At 47.2% G+C, this 17965-nt stretch overlaps 1 long non-coding RNA gene across 6 annotated transcripts in view; it reads right to left on the reverse strand.

The window, feature by feature from the left end:
* The window catches only part of LOC115301807, a 31118-nt gene extending 19738 nt beyond the window's left edge, over positions 1–11380 (reverse strand). For 3 of the 6 annotated variants that reach the window (XR_003913302.1, XR_003913301.1, XR_003913298.1), the window contains exons 1-3: positions 11071–11380; positions 7890–8224; positions 6641–6693 (exon numbers count right to left, since the gene is read on the reverse strand). This is a non-coding gene — a long non-coding RNA (uncharacterized LOC115301807). Of the gene's footprint in view, positions 1–6640; positions 6694–7889; positions 8225–8771; positions 8957–11070 lie in introns of all 6 variants that reach the window. The other 3 variants (XR_003913303.1, XR_003913299.1, XR_003913300.1) reach the window with 3 other exon arrangements.
* Between the last annotated feature and the right edge of the window lie 6585 nt (positions 11381–17965).

Genomic DNA, 17965 nt, shown 5'->3' on the forward strand with positions numbered 1-17965 from the left:
TATATATATATATATATATATATATATATAAAGACTGTTCATTCATTTGTTAAAGAAGTATTTATTGAGCACCTCCTACTTACCAGACTGATCTTATGCACAGGGGCATGGAGGATTGTGGACACAGAGAAACAAACACAAGTGTGCAGAGATGACTACATCACATGCCCTGCCCTCAAGGGTTGCCCGACCTAAGTCAGAGATGGGCCTGAGGCAATGTTGTGTTGGGTGACAGGTCCTGGGGGAAGAAAAGAACAAAGCAGCACTGGAACTCAAGGAAGGGAATAATAAACACACCTGTTGGGACACTTCATAGAAGAGAAACACTTGAAATCACTGTAAAAAACAAGAACAACATAGCTACAAAAATTGGAGAAGTAGACATGGGGTGGCAGTCAGTCAGAGGATACAGCTCACATCTCCTGCAAAGATGTGGATTTCTGAAAGAGAAGGTCTTCCCCTCTCCAGCCTGTTCCCCACAGTCTGATCACATCATTCCCCTGCAGAAACCTTCCCTAGTTTTCCAACACAGTTAGAGGAAAAACCAAAACCCTCACTGACTTTTAAGGCTCAGAATTAAAGAATCCTGCACCACTGTCCAAATTACTATTGGAGCCCCAGTCCCACAACCCTCCTTCTGACACTGAAACCACCCCACCCACCCACTCCCAAGTTCAGCAGCACACACCAAAGGCATGTATTAACACTCTCCTGGGTGTGTGGGCCACGGGACAGTTCCCCAAGCCGCGCATCTGGGGTAGCTCTGTTCTATGTGTCTCACATCCTTCTGGAACCAGTGGACTTCCCAGGATGTGTTCCTGTCATGATGATACCAGAGGCGTAAGAAGGGAAGTTCCTCTGAGCAAAGACATTTCAAGCCTTTGCTTGTGTCGTGTCCACTAACATCCCACTGGGCAAAGAAAGTCACATGGCCAAGCCCAAAGTCAAGGAGATGAAAAGTAAACAGTCTTCCACGGGAAAAGCACAGAGTATATATTTACTGACCAGCAATCCAGTTGAGAACAGTGTTACTACTGCCCCATCTAAGGACCTTGAACATGCTGTCCTCTGCCTGTCTGCCTTGAAGGTTCTTTCCTTCTGTCCCTCCCTCTCCTGCTCACCTATGGAGTCAATTTTTTCCTGATCCCCAGACCAGGTCAGATCCTGCAATACTCATAGCCTCAAAACCCCATTCACTTTTCCTTCACTGAATTCGCTGAGATGGGCAGCTGCATGTGTGCAATTATTCAATTAGAGTCTGTCTTCCCACGAGGGCAGAGACCACATCTGTTTTTGCTCATCATGGTAGCTCTCTAGTCAGTGCTTGTTGGATGAATGATCTCAACAAGTAGACTCATGGAGGCCATCCCCAGTCAGATCCAGGTTGTGCCAAAAAGGCCTCTGGCAGGGCATGGAGCATGAAGCAGAGTGTACGGAGAAGTGGAGGACCATGGGGAGGCCACTACAGTGGTCCTTCATCAGATGTGATGGTGGTCCTTTCACAAATATTTATTCTATTTGTCAGGTGCTGGGGACACTGTCTCTTAGCTCTTACCCCTAGAGAGAGAAGACCCTCTTTACAAGAGGCATTTAGCAAACACTGCAAATTCTAACCGGGGAAGGAGGGAGCATGAAGACAGTAAATGGTAAGGGGGAAATGCAGGAAACATTACAAGGAATAAACAAATCCTCTCAGTGTGTGGCTCACTCCATTACCTTAAAAAAAGTGGCATAAATGACAAGAGTTAGTGCCAAAAATTACCACCCAGAAAAGATAAGACACAGAGGAACACAGATCAACATCAGCTAAGTTTGAAACTGATATTACTCTCAGTCAAAGGCACAGGGTACATGGGGAGCTATGATTCTCAGGACACAGAATTGAAAATCAAAGGCCCTCAGTGCCTGCCAAGATTAATTATAGTCATAATAGTCCTGGTTACTCATTATCAACCACCTATTATGTGTGTTTCACAAAAATTATTTCTCCCTATTAACCACCTTCAAAAATGGACATCATTTGATTGATGAGGAATCTGATCTTCAGAAGAGTTAAGTAACTTCTTTAATGATGTACAGAGATTGCAAGAAAGAACTACGATTCTGACCCAGACATGTCTTGGTAGACAGCCCCCAAGATGGCCCCTGCAAGTCTCACCTTCCAGTGTTCACACTCTGCATAATGCCCAATCCTTGAGTGTGGACTGCATGTACTGACTCAGTGCTCATGAATAGAACACAACAGAAGCAATGGGATATCAGTTGTGGTACTACGCTACAAAAAGATTGTGACTTCCATCTTGGGCTTGTTCTCTCTCTCTCTCTCTCTCTCTCTCTCTCTCTCTCTCTCTCTCTCTTTTTCCCTCAGCCCTCATACTGGAGGAAGCAAGCTGCCGTATTGTAAGTAGGCATATGGAGAGGCCCAAATGGCAAGGAACTTTTACATATCTGGCCAATAGCCAATAAAACCCTGATGCTCTCAGTCCACCAGCCTATGAGGAAGTGAATCTTGCCAACAACCATGGGAGTGGGCTTGGAAGAAGATTCTCCCCAGTCTGATCTCAATGTACTTCAGCTTCAGCCAACACCTTGATTTCAGCATTATGAGAAACCCTACATCAGAGGTATCCAGTTAAGCTCCACCCAGATCCCCAACCCATCAGCACTATCTGGTAATAAATGTGTATTGTTGTAAGAGGGAAATCTGGGGATAATTTGTTACACAGCAATAGATAACTAATACATAACTCTAAACCTGAAACCGTGCTCCCAGCCACCATAACCCACTATTTCACCCCATGTTATCACTGCCTCTAAAGTCCTATTCCTGACCTAACAGATAAAGTGACTCACCAAATATGCCTCTGAGTTTTGGGTGAAGAAAAAAAAAAAACATTGGCATGTACATCTCGAGACAACTCCTATGAATGAAAAATTAGTAAGGTTTACTACTTGCCAGGGTTTTATAATCAATGTTTTAATGAAATTATTGTCATTTAAAAACAGTGTTACAGGAAATTGAATGTTGCTTCAGTCTGAAAGTTCCTTGAGGGGCCCAGGTCGTTAGAAAAACCATAGTAAAGAACAATGTTTCAAGGAGGCATCCATTCACTTATTCATCTTATACTTGAGCTCCATTATGTACTCTGCACTGGGAGACAACACTAGTCATTTTTTGAGCCAAACTTTGGGATAAGGACCCAAACAGACAAAAACAGGGTAGAAATGGGTAAGGTGGGGAATTGGGGAATTACGAACAGTCTCCTGTAGAAACAGCTTTCAGTTATGCTCTAAAGAGAAGCATTAGAATGGGCCAAAGAGAGGGAAGAAGAAGGGAATTAACTCACTTTTCTATCAATTCAGCAAATAGATATGGAGTACTTTCCATCCCTATCATGGAGGTCATGAGGCATACAGGACAAAATGTACTATCAATATCAGGAAATGTAAGTGTAACATGTAGAGGATGCTTACTTGATCAATTGGAGGAACCAATCCAAATACTAATGAGAGATTAGAGAAATCTCCCCTAAAATGGTGGAGTGGATTCTCAGTGACAGTCTTGCTGAGTAACCAAGGCTAGACTTGACCCTGCATAGGATGATCTATATAGACCATGGACCAGAGTTTTGAGCATGAAAGATGGAACATTGATAGTTCAGCTTGGTCAACAGGATGCGGAACACTAGTCTCTTAGCTTTAGAGAATTGACAAGGGTTAGACACGGCTTCACAAGCAGAAAGAATGATGTGTGTGTGACAGCTCTGAAGCAGAAATGATTAATTGCAAATTGTTGGAGAAATTAATACAATTATTTAAGTGAGATAATAACAGGTCTTATTACAGTACATGCTCAAAAAATATTTGTCAAAGAGGGAAGGGGAGGGAGGTTGGCTGCTAAGAGTAAAACCAACTTTGGGGAAATTATATTTCATCAAAACCACTGGAGTTAATGAAGTCTCTGAAAATGTCCAACCTTGATTTTGTGTCTTCATTGACCTTTGAAATAAGCATGAACATCTCTGGTAGAGTGCCAAGGTCATGCCTTGCATGTGGGTCTTCAACTGCCAATCTACCATTGAGGTTCCAAACCTCAGTTTTCTCAATTATAAAAGAAGAAAGAGGGGCATCTGAATGGCTCAGTTGGTTAAGCATCTGACCAGCTCAGGTCATAATTTCATGGTTCATGAGTTCAAGCCCCACATCAGGCTCTATGCTCTCAGGGTAGAACCTGCTTTGGATCCTCTGTCTCATTCTCTCTCTCTCTCTCTCTCAAAAATAAACATTATGAAAAAGAGGAAAGTGAGTTGCTGCCTCAAAATCTACCTTGTAGTTTAAATGAGATATTTTAATGCACACAGTGCTCTTGGCACATGGTCACCCTTAGCCTATCTACACTCTTTTATTCTCCCTACAAAAATCTAAAAGCACTGAGCATGCTGAAAATATTCTAATACAGCCTTAATCCCTACCTGAACCTTCTTATAAACATGAGGGGCTTTCACAAAGAAAACTCAAAATGACCAAAGACACTCAGCCCAGGAGGGAAAAGTGTCAGCTTATTAATTTTGGAAACACCACAAGGCTTCTAAAAGCAAGACCCTACAAGGGTGTGCCTATGTGCATATTTTCACCAATGAATAAAGAATCAACCAGATTTTTAAAAAGAAATTTGGATAATTTGACCATCAGAAGAACCAAGTCAAACAGATTTTAATGGTGTTTTAAGCCTTAGAATATAAGGCCCCTTAATGTAAATGCTGACAGACCCTTAACTATAGCAAGACATCCATCGACACAGTAATGGCTTTAAGAGGGAGAATAAGACACCTATTTACATTTTGAGTACAAGCCTATTCCCTAAACACTTTCACATAGGAATCCGATAAAAGACTGAGAGGCAGCCTTGGCTGATTGACAGATGTCACAGAGGCAGAGGGATGAAGTGAGATCAATCTCTAAAACCACTATTAGTGATTGTTCCCCATTTAAAAATCACGTGTTGTTATGACTGAATTGCACTTCCTGGCTCAGAAGGCCATTTCTACTTTCCACTCACAGGTCTCGCACTGAGATGAGGATGTTAAACATCAGCCAGGGGTTCCCCACCAGGAATTCACCGGTTTCTGGAACCATGGACCCTGTGGGTCCATTTGCTGGTTCTGCACAAACTCCTGCCAGACGCAAAGGAGAGGTGAATAAACATTGATTGAAAGGCAAGATGGGGAGGGGTGCCTGGGTGGCTCCGTCTGTTAAACGTCCGACTCTTGGTCTCACTTGAGGTTGTGATCTCAAGGTTCATGAGTTTGAGCCCCACATTGGGCTTTGCACTGATGGTGCGGAGCCTGGTTGGGATTCTGCCTGTCCTCTTCTCTGCCCCTACCCGGTTGTGCTCTCTTGCTCTCTCTCAAAATACATAAACAAACTTAAAAATTTTTTTAAAAGGCAAAATGGAAAGAAAGGAGGATAATAGCTCCTTCCAAGAGCTTCATTCACTGATTCTTCCATGTTCACTCCACTTTCTACAGGGATGGAGAGTCCCCAGACTCAGTTTTCTCAGAGCTAATTCACGGCTAAGCAGACTCTCAACTATGACCTGGGAAACCGAGATCCAGAACAGTGAAGTGGTGAGCACCAAGTCACCAGCTAGAAAAATTCAGCCAAGGAGGCGCCGGGGGCCCCAGGCTCCCATCCTGGGCTTGGGCCTCAGGCACCCAACCCTCCAGACCCTGAGCCATACCCTGGCTCTGCAGTGACAGCCCAAGCGAGCACTGCCTCTGTCTTGAGAAGTGTCATTCTGAATCCCAAATGTGCCAGCCTGATTACCATCATCAGCAGACTTCTTAATGGAGCTGCCAATACTGTCAATGGCATCTTTCAATGACACTTCATAAAGAAGGAGAACGCTACAGCCCCCTCTTACATTGCCATTTGGTTCCTTTGCTTTACAGCTGACTCAAAATGTTCTCTGAATAAAGACAATGGCAGTAATAATAATCGGTAATAATAAAATAATCACAGCTGATATTTATCGAATTCTAATCCTGTACCAGGCACTGTTCTAAGCACTCCAAATGTAAGGTAAAATAAGTGGCCCGAATAAATAAGGATTTATTTAAGGGACTGCCATCCTGGAAGCTTCCTGGACTTAATTGCGAGTCCTCCCCCACTCAATGTTAGCTTCCGATTTGGTTAATCTGTCCTGGTGCCTACGCTGTGTCAGGTGCCGTCCACACTGTCTCTCTAATCCTTGGTACAAACCGGCAAGGCGTGAGGCACCATTATCCCCAGTTCTGGAGAGACAAACAATAAGGTACAGGGAGATGCAGGTGTATGGCCAAGGTCCGCCCACTAGTGGGGGATGGGCAGAGTCAGAATCAGAACCCCTGTCATTCCATTTTCCAAGTCCTATCACCACCCCAGTGACATGGGTGCTCATCTGCCAAACCTTTCTAGTACCAGGTGGATGGACCCAGGATGGGGGCCTCGGGGTGACATAGTCACATAAGCAAAGCCAACATTTCTCTCTTGGCTCTGAAACAAACAAGAACGACACAGTCACCTCTGAAATCTGACATGTGTTTCATGTAGAAGCCATACCACACGTGGCCTTTTCCTACTCCCACTGCTCTTTTCATACCTTAAGCTGGAGCAGACTTTTATGGGCTGACCATCATTCTCCAATTTATTCTTCTAAGAAGAAAAGGGAGTTCAAAGTAAAATCAGTCATACAACTCCGAAATGGTGGATAGTTTTACATCTGTAAGTTTTCAGAATGAAACACCTATCAACCTTCTCTTGGAAGGAGACAGTGTTTTTAGCAGGTGGTTAGCCTGAGAGGACCGTGGGCTTTAAGGGGGACGGGTCCAAGGTGGGGGTGCAGCTCTGCTGCCCACCAGCCATGTCCTCGGAGAACTTCCCAAGCGTTGCGAATGAGGCCCAGTCGCAGAATGGGAGATGGGAGTATCCAGGAGTCTGTGGCCCAGCGGCATCATCGGAAGATTAAGGTCTCCCTTTCTTCACAATAAAGGAAAGAGTAGGCTACCCCAGGGCCACGAGGATGAGACAAAACAAAGGAACCTATTTAAAGAGCTTAAAACAGTCATCAGGTGACTCCTAACAGGATCTTCTCCGCTGCAAATTATTGCCCTTGCTTTGGCTCCTGTATTTGGTTCACTCCATACATCCCTGTCCAATTCTAAAGCAAGGAGATTCTGTTTGCAAAATCATGTATGGTTGGCACTTGAGCAACAGGGATTCAAAGTGCCTGGGTCTACTTATATGTGGATGTTTCACAGGACAGTGCTCGAAATGTATTTTCTCTTTCAGGGGATTTTCTTAATAATGCTTTCTTTTCCTTAGCCTACTTTATTGTGATACATATAACATGTAAAATATGGGTTAATCGATTAGTTATGATACTGGTAAGGCTTCTGGTCAACATAGGCTATTAGTAGTTAAGTTTGGGGGTGTAGTCAAAAGTTATACATAAATTTTCAACTGTGCAGAAGGTGAGTACCCGTCACCTCTGCTTTGTTCAAGGGTCAACAGTATATGTGTGTATGTTTGTGTTTGTATATATGAAAGATACTCTGTGCACCTGGGGGGCTCAGTCAGTTGAGCATCTGGACTTCGGCTCAGGTCATGATCCCACGGTTCATGGGTTCGAGCCCCACATCAGGCTCTAGGCTGACAGCTCAGAGCCTGGAGCCTGCTTCCGATTCTGTGTCTCCCTCGCTCTCTGCCCCTCCTCCATTCGCACTCTGTCTCTCTCTCTCTCCCAAAAATGAAGAAATGATGAAAAATTAAAAACAAAAAACAAAAATAAATAACCCTCCCCCCAAAAAATCAAAGAAGCAAAAGGAAAAACAAAACAAGAGTCAATGCACCTTCCTCTTTGGAGTCTTTCTCTTCCCGCTCCTTGAAGTTCCTGCTGATCTTATTCTTTTGCCATCACACGTCACTTGAAGTTCTCTGAAAGCAGCACAGTGGCCTTTATGGAGCCATCACCAGTCATGTCTTCTACTGGTGCCGTGTGTCTTGCAGAGCCCAGAAAGGCAAGGATGGCTCACCGCTTCTGTTTTACAGATGCCCAGATTGGAGCTTGGAGCGGGTGGTGGCTGCCGACGACTCCAGCCTCACAAGGTGGTGTTCAGACTCCTCGTGTTTCCAGGCCCCCGCTGTTCAGTCCCACTGTGTAGGTCAAAGATGTCACGTGGCAAATCTAAACAGCAGGACCGCGATGTTAAGCATAACGCACAGACGCCAGGGCACAGAGAACAACAGTAGCATATGACACCAGGCACGAGGAAGAGAAGAAAACAACCAAAGAGCCAACACCAGCCTTTTCACAGTTGGGGCATTATGGGTGGCCTTTCTTTCCTTACTTCTGTTTTATAAAATATTAACTGACGTAGTCATATTAATGTAATAAAATACATGTATTTGAACAACTCATTCTCTCTTTTGTTCTGTGGTTTCCCCAGAAGCTTCCTTTGGAATTAGCTAGGAAAGCCCCTCTTTTCCAAAACAATGTATTTGGTACTTTTCCAGTGCCTACCATGTTTCTAGACCAAGACCAGGCAGCATGAGGGGCTAAGCCTAGGACAGGACTTGTCCCATTATGAGCGAGGGGGACAGCAATTACACAAAGAAATCAATTCGGGAAAGATCCAAGACAGTCAATAATCCGGTGTTTCAAGTGAACCTTGTGAGCTCCAAGCTCTACTACTGTTCAGGCAGCATAAGGGAGGCATTTCTCATGGGCCCACCTGCAATTCTTCAGGGAACGGTCCAGGCCAACAGGTTCGAGGGTTTTCTGGAGAATTCCTGATTTACCATATGCATCGCCTCAGACTGGTACTTCTCAATGCAGTGTTTTTTCCAACACCACTTCCAAGCTCTCTGAGTTGTATTACACAAATAAGTAGGGATTTTGGAGTCTCTAAATGTTAGACTGTATAATGAAAAAGGGCAAGGAAGTGTTTTTAAATACTAATGAATTCCAGCATGCTGGCAGAAGTCTGGCCTCTACCTCCAGTTTTCAGCCCAAGTGTTTGGGACTTGCACATGTCAGAAGCTGGTGAATGGAGGTTGGGCCTTCCTGCCTTCCTCTCAGGGTCCAGAGGAGGCTATTGGGAAGGCTGCCCGCCTCAGTGAGGCCAGCTGGCCCTGAGTGTCTGCACACAAGCCCCTAAGCAGGTGCCGAGTGGACTTCTCAGGGTGGCCCCACCCTTCTCTCTCCATGGCTCAATTTTACAGAACGGAGTAGCCCTTGGGTGCACTTCAAAAGGACATTCCCTTGCAGAACAGGTGAAAACACTTACAGAAGGAAAGTTAAGCCCTATAAGATGAAGAATGGTGTGAGAAACCATGAATTTTTTATTCTGGGAACAACCTATTAACTTTGTAGTTCCAAAGTATCACGGTAGAGAACATTGCTACTGCCAGCTTCCTAAAAGGTGGCCTCTGTCCAGGCATTGAAGGATTGGCTTAATCCTTCTAGCATCTTCAGGGAGATATTGTGATTAACCCCTTTCTTTAATGAGGAAACTGAGGACCCAAGAGAGGAACTCCCTTGCCCAGACATTCATTGCTTAAGTGGGCAAGTCAGCATGGGACCCAAGTTATCTGGCCCCTTGGTCATTGCCTTGATCACCAGGCTGTCCTATCACTCATGCAAACATGCGTGCCCTGGGTGGCCCCAGAAGGCAGCAAATGCCAGGTTGGTACCACGCTGTCCTGTGAGGCAGAAAGCCTAGCCAAATGTTCGTCTCAGGAAGCAAAGAAGCGATTCTTTCCATCTTTCATTTCATACTCAATTATTGAGCACCTGCTGTGTGCCAGGCCTTCTGGGCTAGCTAAGAAGACTCCCTCACAATCTAATCATTACCAAAAAATCAAATGAATTCTGAGGAACATCAAAGGGAGGGAATCAGGTGTAGGTGCCCCCCCCCACCTCCGTTGGTGAACAACACAAGGGGGTCAGCAAGCATGACTGCAGACAAAGAAGTGAGGTTTTCGGACAGCCAGATAAGGGGCAGAGCCCTCCCAGTAGATGATGAGGAGTAAGAATCCAGGCAGAGGGAACAGGCAGTGCTCAGGTACTGTGGGAGGGAGGATCGTGACCTGAAGGTGCCCATGCTCTAATCTCTGAAGCCTGTGAGCCTGCTCCAGTGTGCAGCACAGAATTATGGTGGAATTTAGGATAAAGATCTTAAAAAGAGGTAGAATCACCCTAGATCATCAGCTGAGCCTACTGGAATCACATAGACCATTGCAAGTAAAGGGGAGGGCACAGGGTCACCCAAAGACACGTGATTGTGGAAAGAGAGACAGGAGATTCAAAACAGGGGGTGGACTTGACAGGCCATCATTGATGTTGACAATGGAGGTATACAGCCTCTAAAGGAGGTGAGTGCAAGGAATGGACACTCATTTTAGGAAGTACAGGGAGGTGAGGCTGGTAGGGGAGGGGGAGTGGACAGTGGGGACCAGAGCGGGAGATGCTCCCGCAGCCCAGCCAAAGTGGTACCATCCTGCCCGAGACCCTGGCAGGGCCATAAGGCAGGAGCGAAACTGAGAATCTTCAAGCAAGACCCATCACACCATCACGGGACTTGGATCCTGGCTGAGGGAGACTGCAGACCCTCTAGGGCTCCGCCCTCTCATACCCGGATAGATGGGGTGTCCCTGGCTGAGGGAAGAAGCAGGAGGAAGAGGGCAGGGGCAGTCCAACCAGCACCTGCTGATGTCTTGGCCACCTTCTGAGCAGAGGGATCCTGGGGCCACTTACACGCAATAAACACATCGCACAAGGATGAGACGCCTTGGGCCTATCCCCAGTGGGGAGGTATTCCTGGAACACCGACCTAGGAGTCACAACCTGAGCAGGGCCCAGAGGGAGAGTGCATGGCGCCAGCCCCCAACAGTCAGTTCTCTGATGAGAGAGGCTGGACACAAAGCCCGCGGACATCCAGGGGACCTCGCAAGGGAGGGAGTATGGAGGAGTAGGAGGTGCCCGGCTTTGTCGAGATGTCTGAGTCCCAGGCCTTTTCCCCCAAGCCTTACCTTTAGGACCTATTCTCAGGTGGGGGCTGGGGGACCAGGTGGCTCTGTAGATGCAAAGCTTCACAAATGCACCTGAATACAACTACACCACCACTATTTCCTCCTCCATAAAATGGGAATAAGAACGCCCTCCCTGCTCAGCACTGTAAGGGATGAGCAGCCGTGTGCATTTGGAGCACCTCACCCTACTGCCGCTGCATGGTCGGCTTTCACTATGTTATTTTATTCATTCAGCAGTCACGGTGCCTGCACGGGGCTGAGTCCTGGGGGGTTCAGCTGTATACGAGAGAGGAAAAGCTCTCCCCTGTGGAGCCTGCCTTCTAGTGGGGAGAGGCAATAATAACCAGCAATTCCAACCCGGAACTTCAAGAAGGTTGGTAACTAAGGAAACAACAGTGCCTGTGCGGACACGGAGAGCACATCAGAGGCAATCGTTTGGGGAGGAGAATCGTGGGGTTGGGGGTGGGGGTGAGCACCCTGCTTTCTTTTCTAGACATGCTGATGTGGATGACCAGTGAGACAGCCAGGGCTAGGTGTCAGTACCTGGCAAGCTTCTCCAGAGAAACAGAGCCAATAGGGTGTGTGTGCATGAGTGTGTGTGTGTGTGTGTGTGTGTGTGTGTGCATGTGTGTGTGTGTACAGAGATTTATTATAAGGAACTGCCTCATGCAATTATGAAGCCTGGCACGTCCCAAAATCTGCAAGCAAGTTGGCCAGCTGGAGACCCAGACTTAAGAGTAATCTTAAAAGTTGAATGCCAACCAGCTCAAGGGTCAACGTTTCAGTTCAAGTCCAAAGGCAGGAAAACACCAATATCTCAGCTCAACCAGTGGGACAGGAAGAGTTCCCTCTGATTCAGCCTTCTTATCCTATCCCATTCTTCTACTGATTGGACAAGGCCCACCCACATTAGGGAGGACAGTCTGCTTTAGTCTGTGTACCTACTGAAAATACTAACCTCAGGCAGAAATACCCTCACAGACATACCCAGAAGTAACATTTAACCAAATTTCTGAGCACTCTGTGTCCAGTCAAGGGTTCTGTTTTTACATGACACAAGAAATTACCCATCCCAACTGGGCAGTGGAATAGTCACATCTAAAAGTTAAGGAACTACATCAGCAATGACATTCTCAATGGAAGAGCCACCAGTAAATGAAGCACAGGAATGAATGAGATTGTACATGAATGATGAGGTGGAGAAAAGGTCAGAGAAGCTCACCTTAGGCTCCAAAGACCACAACGTTTAAGGGTAGGCGGCAGGGAGGGAGGGAGGGGTGCGGTGCCTGGGGGAGGGGGGGTCAGTCGGTTAAACGTCTGACTTCAGTTCAGCTCATGCTCTCCCAGTCTGTGAGTTCGAGCCCCGCATCAGGTTCGGTGCCCACAGCTCAGAGCCTGGAGCCTGCTTCGGATTCTGTGTCTCCCTCTTTTGATGACCCTCCCCTGCTCCCGCTCTGTCTCTCTCTCTCTCAAAAATAAATAAACATTAAAAATTTAAGGGTAGGAGGGGAAGGTGGGCTGCAAAAACAAGTCAGAAGGGCCAGTCTGCATTCTTACTGACAGAGGTAAGAGCCCCGTGCTGGCATCGGCTACTTGGAATCTACGAGCTCTTGTGTCGAGAGGAATGGCCTCATAATGCTGTTGGACTAAGATGATAGAAATGACACACAGAAGTGGTGAGAGAACAGAACATCTTCATTTAGGTGGAAAGATGAGACACGGGGAGAATTCAGAAAACATTAAGTTTAGAGCTTAACAACACCCTCCTGGACAGGAAAGTTAACTTACAAGACTTCAAATTCAGGTGACCAGTGAGTAAAACTATATACAGATGGAAACGGAGAAAGTATAGAGTAAAGGAATAAAAATATCCAGGGACATTGCTGCTTTGGGCACAGCTGAATCTACAAATTCAAAACATGGCTTCATGGGTGAGTCTCTCTCTGACTTTTAGTGTCACCTTCTGTGTTTTGGCTTGATGATCAAATGCACCCCCTCTTGGAAGGTCCAGACCTCTATTCTCCCTTTTTTTTAGAGAGAGAGAGTGTGTGCCTGTGTGAGCAGGGGAGGGGCAGAGAGAGAGAGAGAGAGACAGTTAAGCAGGCCCCACACTCAGCATGGGAGCCCAGCACAGGGCTCAATCCCCGAACCCTGGGATCATGACCTGAGTGGAAATCAAGAGTCAGACATTCAACCAACTGAGCCACCCGGGCACCCCTCCATTCTCCCAATTCTGACCCAAAGTCCCTAAACTGACTCTCACTGGCTTTGATTTGTGACATCCCTGGAATTTTGCAGCTCTGATTGGCCAGACCTGGGTCATGAGACTAGTCTTGAAAGCCAGAAGTCGGCTTTACCCATTGCTGGTGACGGAGAGACAGGGAGGAGGGCGTGGGCCCCTGCTTTGATCATCCACTGTCACATAACAAACCTTTGCAAACTTAGTGGCTTAAAAAAACCAACCATCATTCATTTTGCTCACAAATCTGAAGTTTGGGCCTGGCTGTGTAGGAACTGTTGATCTCTTCTCCACAGAGTTCAGCGGCATGGCTCATTGGGGACTGAAAGAGTCACTCCCAACGTGGTTGGCAGGGAGGTAGCTGAGCTGGGGACGCTGCCACGGGGCCTCTGTTCCTCTAAGCATGAGGCACTCATGGATTGTCCTTTGGCTTCTCCATGGCCCGACATCTGGGTGCCAAGAGCATGGGTGTCCAGAGGGCAGAGCAGCAAGATTCCTCATGATCTGGCCTTAGCTCTCCCAGAACGCCATTTCCACTTGATTCTAGCAGTAGAGCAAGTCCCTAAGGCCAGCTAGGTTCAAGGGTAGGGCAACTAGAGGCATCTCTCAGTGGGAGAAAGAGCCAGGCCTTTGCATCCAATTTTGTTGTATACGGGCCCCTAAGGTTACATTGGGGACCAGTTACTGGAAAAGGAAAAAGATACTAGACAGGCAAAAATAGCAAACAGAGAGCTTTCCACATGCTTCTCCACCCACAGTGTCATTCTGCCTTGGTGTTTATCTGCTCTGAGACTTGGGGCCCCCTTGTCACCCACCTCTAACACCACAGGGGAGAGTCAATGTGATCGTCTCCATCCAGCCTCATGTGATAGCGAGGTGCCCTGGCTGTCCCCTCATCACAGTCAGGACACCCCCAGAACGCAATGACCCCCCCCAACCACCCTGCAGTCCAGGCAGGGCCTAGATGGACTATAAGATGATTTGGGACACTCAGCCTGTGGTGTGTTCTACGGTGTAAGAGGACATGAATTAGCTGTTTTATGAGAAACTCAATTTCCTTATTATGAGGCAAGCAGCCACTGCTCTATTCTAACTAACTAGACTGATTCAATTAACGGTACTAAATACAGTTCCTACTTGAAAATAACTTCAGTTTACTGCTTCCACAAACCTCATTACATTTGATTAAACAAAATACATAGTAATAGACAAAAGATGTTGAAAGTTTTGGCCATGGCCCATTGACCAGGGGGCCTGCAGCATTGGGCACGGAGGAGGAATAACCAGCGTGGGCCACAAAGCCAGACAGCGACACAAGTCAGCTGCTCTGCCTCCCCACAGCCCTGGGATCCTGAGCTCAAATATCCTCCCGCATCTTGGTTAAGAAGAAGGAGTACCCACTTCCAAGAGTTGTCATGAGGAGGGACCAAGAGAAACACATTATTATGAGTTCAGTTGGGCTCCCCACCCAGATTCCTACTGTGTAGCCCCGCCCCCCGCCCCCCACTTAACTGTGCTGTGAAAAAGGGCCTAAAAGAAGGTGGGAAGGTTAAATGAGGTCATTGGGGTGGACCATGATCCAATGGGTCTGGAAGAGACACCAAGACTGTTTGCTCATGCCCTAAACCTCCTATTCTCTCTCTCTCTCTCTCTCTCTCTCTCTCTCTCTCTCTCTCTTTCTCTCTCTCTCTCTCTCTTTCTCTCCATGAACAGAAAAGAAATGCCATGTCAAGACACAGTAAGAAAGTGCCGTCCTCAAGTCAGGAGCTTGCCAGAACCTTGACCACAGACAGATTGTAGTCTTCAGAGCCACAGGAAGTTAAGTACCCACCATTAAGCTTCCCAGTCCATGGTGTTTTGTTACACAGCCAGAGCTGACTAAGACACGTCAAGTGCCCAGAACAGTTCATGGCACACAATGCTACTTGAGAAAGTCTTTGGCAGCTGCTCCAACATTTATTTTGTACGTCTCCTTTTCATGGCATTGTAGAACTAGGCTGTTCCCAGAATACCCTCTCCAGAAGGGGTGAGCATTAAAGGAAAGAAAACAAACCCCACCACCAGAAGACCAAAAACCAGTGTTAGCACATTCATGGGCTTCTAGATTGGAAGCTTGTGGGAGGCAGGGGCTGCTGTGTTCACTTCTGTTTCCACCCAGCACGGGGCCCAGAAGGTGCTTAATCAATATACGTCAACAACTGACTGACTAACAACTGAAGAAAGGTGCCAGATGGAATTCCACTGGGCAAGCAAGGAAACATGGCTTCTCTTTGGTTGAATTCAATTCTATTCAACTAAACAAATACTTTTCAAAGTCTTCCTGCTCTACCAAGAACTCAGAATAGATTAAAAGTCCATGTCTTCTAACAGAGAAAGAGGAAATATAACCACTTACCTAAAAACAAGACAATAGATGCTACAGAGTTTTTAGGTGCTCAGGAACACATAGGAGTGAATAGTCAAGGTCTTCATATAAAGAATAGAAAAACCAGGGCACCTGGGTGGCTCAGTTGGTTAAGAGTCCGACTCTTGACTTTGGCTCAGATCACAATCTCATGGATTGTGACTTTGAGCCCTGCATCAGCACAGAGCCTGCTTGGGATTCTTTCTCTCCCCGCCCCCCCCCCCCATTTCTCTCTCTCTCTCTCTCTCAAAATAAATAAACTAAAAAAAATGTTTTAAATGGGTCATTAATATCAACCAGCACTTATGAAAATATCCATACACATTGGCAATCAACTCAGTTTTGAAGCTCGTTAGGAAGGGGTCGGAGCTACTGTACATAGAAAAGAAACACGTCGACAGATCTTGCCTTGATTTTGTCTTTATTGTTGAAGTGAGAAATAACTGTAGAGGGAAAAATTCCCAGGGAACAATACACAGGAGGTAGGACTCCATGGCCAGCCCACGACATGCAGCACAAACACATGAGGACCCAGCAGATTCGGGCTCAGGGCATCCCACTGGCTCACCAGGCACGTCTGATGTAAAGGCCAGACTGCAAAAGCACAACCCAGGTGAGGAGAGAGGACACATGGAAGGCACCAGGGCCAGTGGGCATTTTCCCACTTCTCCAGTACTTACTGGCCGCTCTCCATGGGCCACAGCCTGGGAATTAGTGGAGAGGACCGGTCACCCTTCAGGGAGAAGCAGGATCTCAGCTCCTCTCTCATGGCCCCAGGACTTCATCCTCTTCACGCCATCCATCTGTGGACCATCGGCCAGTCCTCACATGAATTCTGGTTTCAGTGAAAGGTGCCATCACCCACCCCCGGGGACGGCCCCCATGTACCCGCCTCTCTGACTACCTGCATTGCCCAAGTCTGCCACATCTTGTTCTGTCCATTTCAAGCCTAAACATCTCCTTTTTTGTTATTTCCTTGGCCACACACTCCGTCTGGGCCACCGTCATCCCTCCCTTGGTGGCCAGCCTCCCAGGGTGGCCCCTGTGTTGGTTTGCTGCGGCTGCGGGGGGCCTGCCCGGCAGAAAGGCATTCTCAGTTGTGGAGGCTGTAAGTCTGGGCTCACGGTGTCGTCTGAGTGGCTTTTTTCCCGAGGCCTCTCTGCTAGGCTCACAGATGGCCACGTTCCTCCTGTGTCCCTCCACGGTGGCCCCTAATCTGTGTGCATCTGTGTCCCAGCCTTTTCTTGTAAGGACACCACTCATAATGGACTAGGACACACCCATAAGACCCCATTTTAACTTCATGTCCTCTGTGCAAATCCTATGGCCAAATGCAGTCACATTCTGGGATACTTAGGGAGAGTTAAGACTTCAAAATGTGAATTGTTTGGGGGGCGGGACATGATTTGGCCCATAACAAGCCAAGTCATTCCATCCGAACCTTCTATTTCATTCCATCCCAACCCTCTATGGAAGGATAGGTCTAGGACATCCCATTGACCACGGCCTGTGCCAAACTAGAGAACTTCACTGGGGCCCCAGATACTGAGAGAAAATCAGAAGGTGCCCAGCAGGGCGCGTGACGGAGTGCTGCACATGGCTCCCTAGTGCCAGTGTCACCTCAGAATAGCTGTGCTCAGCCTCCCCAGACGCGCCAGGCAATCCCTCGCCTACTGCCATTACAGCTCTCTTTATCTTGTCTGAACAGCTCGGAGACGCCTCTTCCAGGGAGTCCTCCTTTTACCACCCTCCCCTCCCACGCCAGCTCGGTGGCCCCCTCCTTGGGTATCACATGGCTCTCATTCCTCCCCAGCCGGGGCCACACCTAAAGGCATATTCTACTGACCTGTGTGTTTCCTTCATTTGCCTTTGAACATGACCACAGCCAGTCACCACTGTCTTCCCACCATGTAGCAACAGCATTAGGTATGCAGTTAGTGCTTACTGAAAGGGTGAGTGAATGAGTGCATGTGCTAGCCTCCACTAATGAGAGATTGCTGACTTTCCTTCCCTGTTCATTCCTGTTTCCCTGCCCCTTTGGGGAACCTAATGTAGGGCTCATCATGGCAGGTACTTCTAGACCTTTGGGTGACGGGTGGATGGAGTCAGGTGTCAAGGGAGCCACAGCACTCATGGGGTGACTGTATCATTCCTCCGTGGTTTACTCCCCTTTGTCTGATAGGTCTCTGTTGTTTAATTCATCTGAAGCTGTTTTGCTTCATTCCCTTTGCTTAAGGAGATTCTGAATCAGC

The sequence above is a fragment of the Suricata suricatta genome, chromosome 9, assembly GCF_006229205.1.
Source record: "Suricata suricatta isolate VVHF042 chromosome 9, meerkat_22Aug2017_6uvM2_HiC, whole genome shotgun sequence".
In the NCBI taxonomy this organism is placed as follows: Eukaryota; Metazoa; Chordata; class Mammalia; order Carnivora; family Herpestidae; genus Suricata; species Suricata suricatta.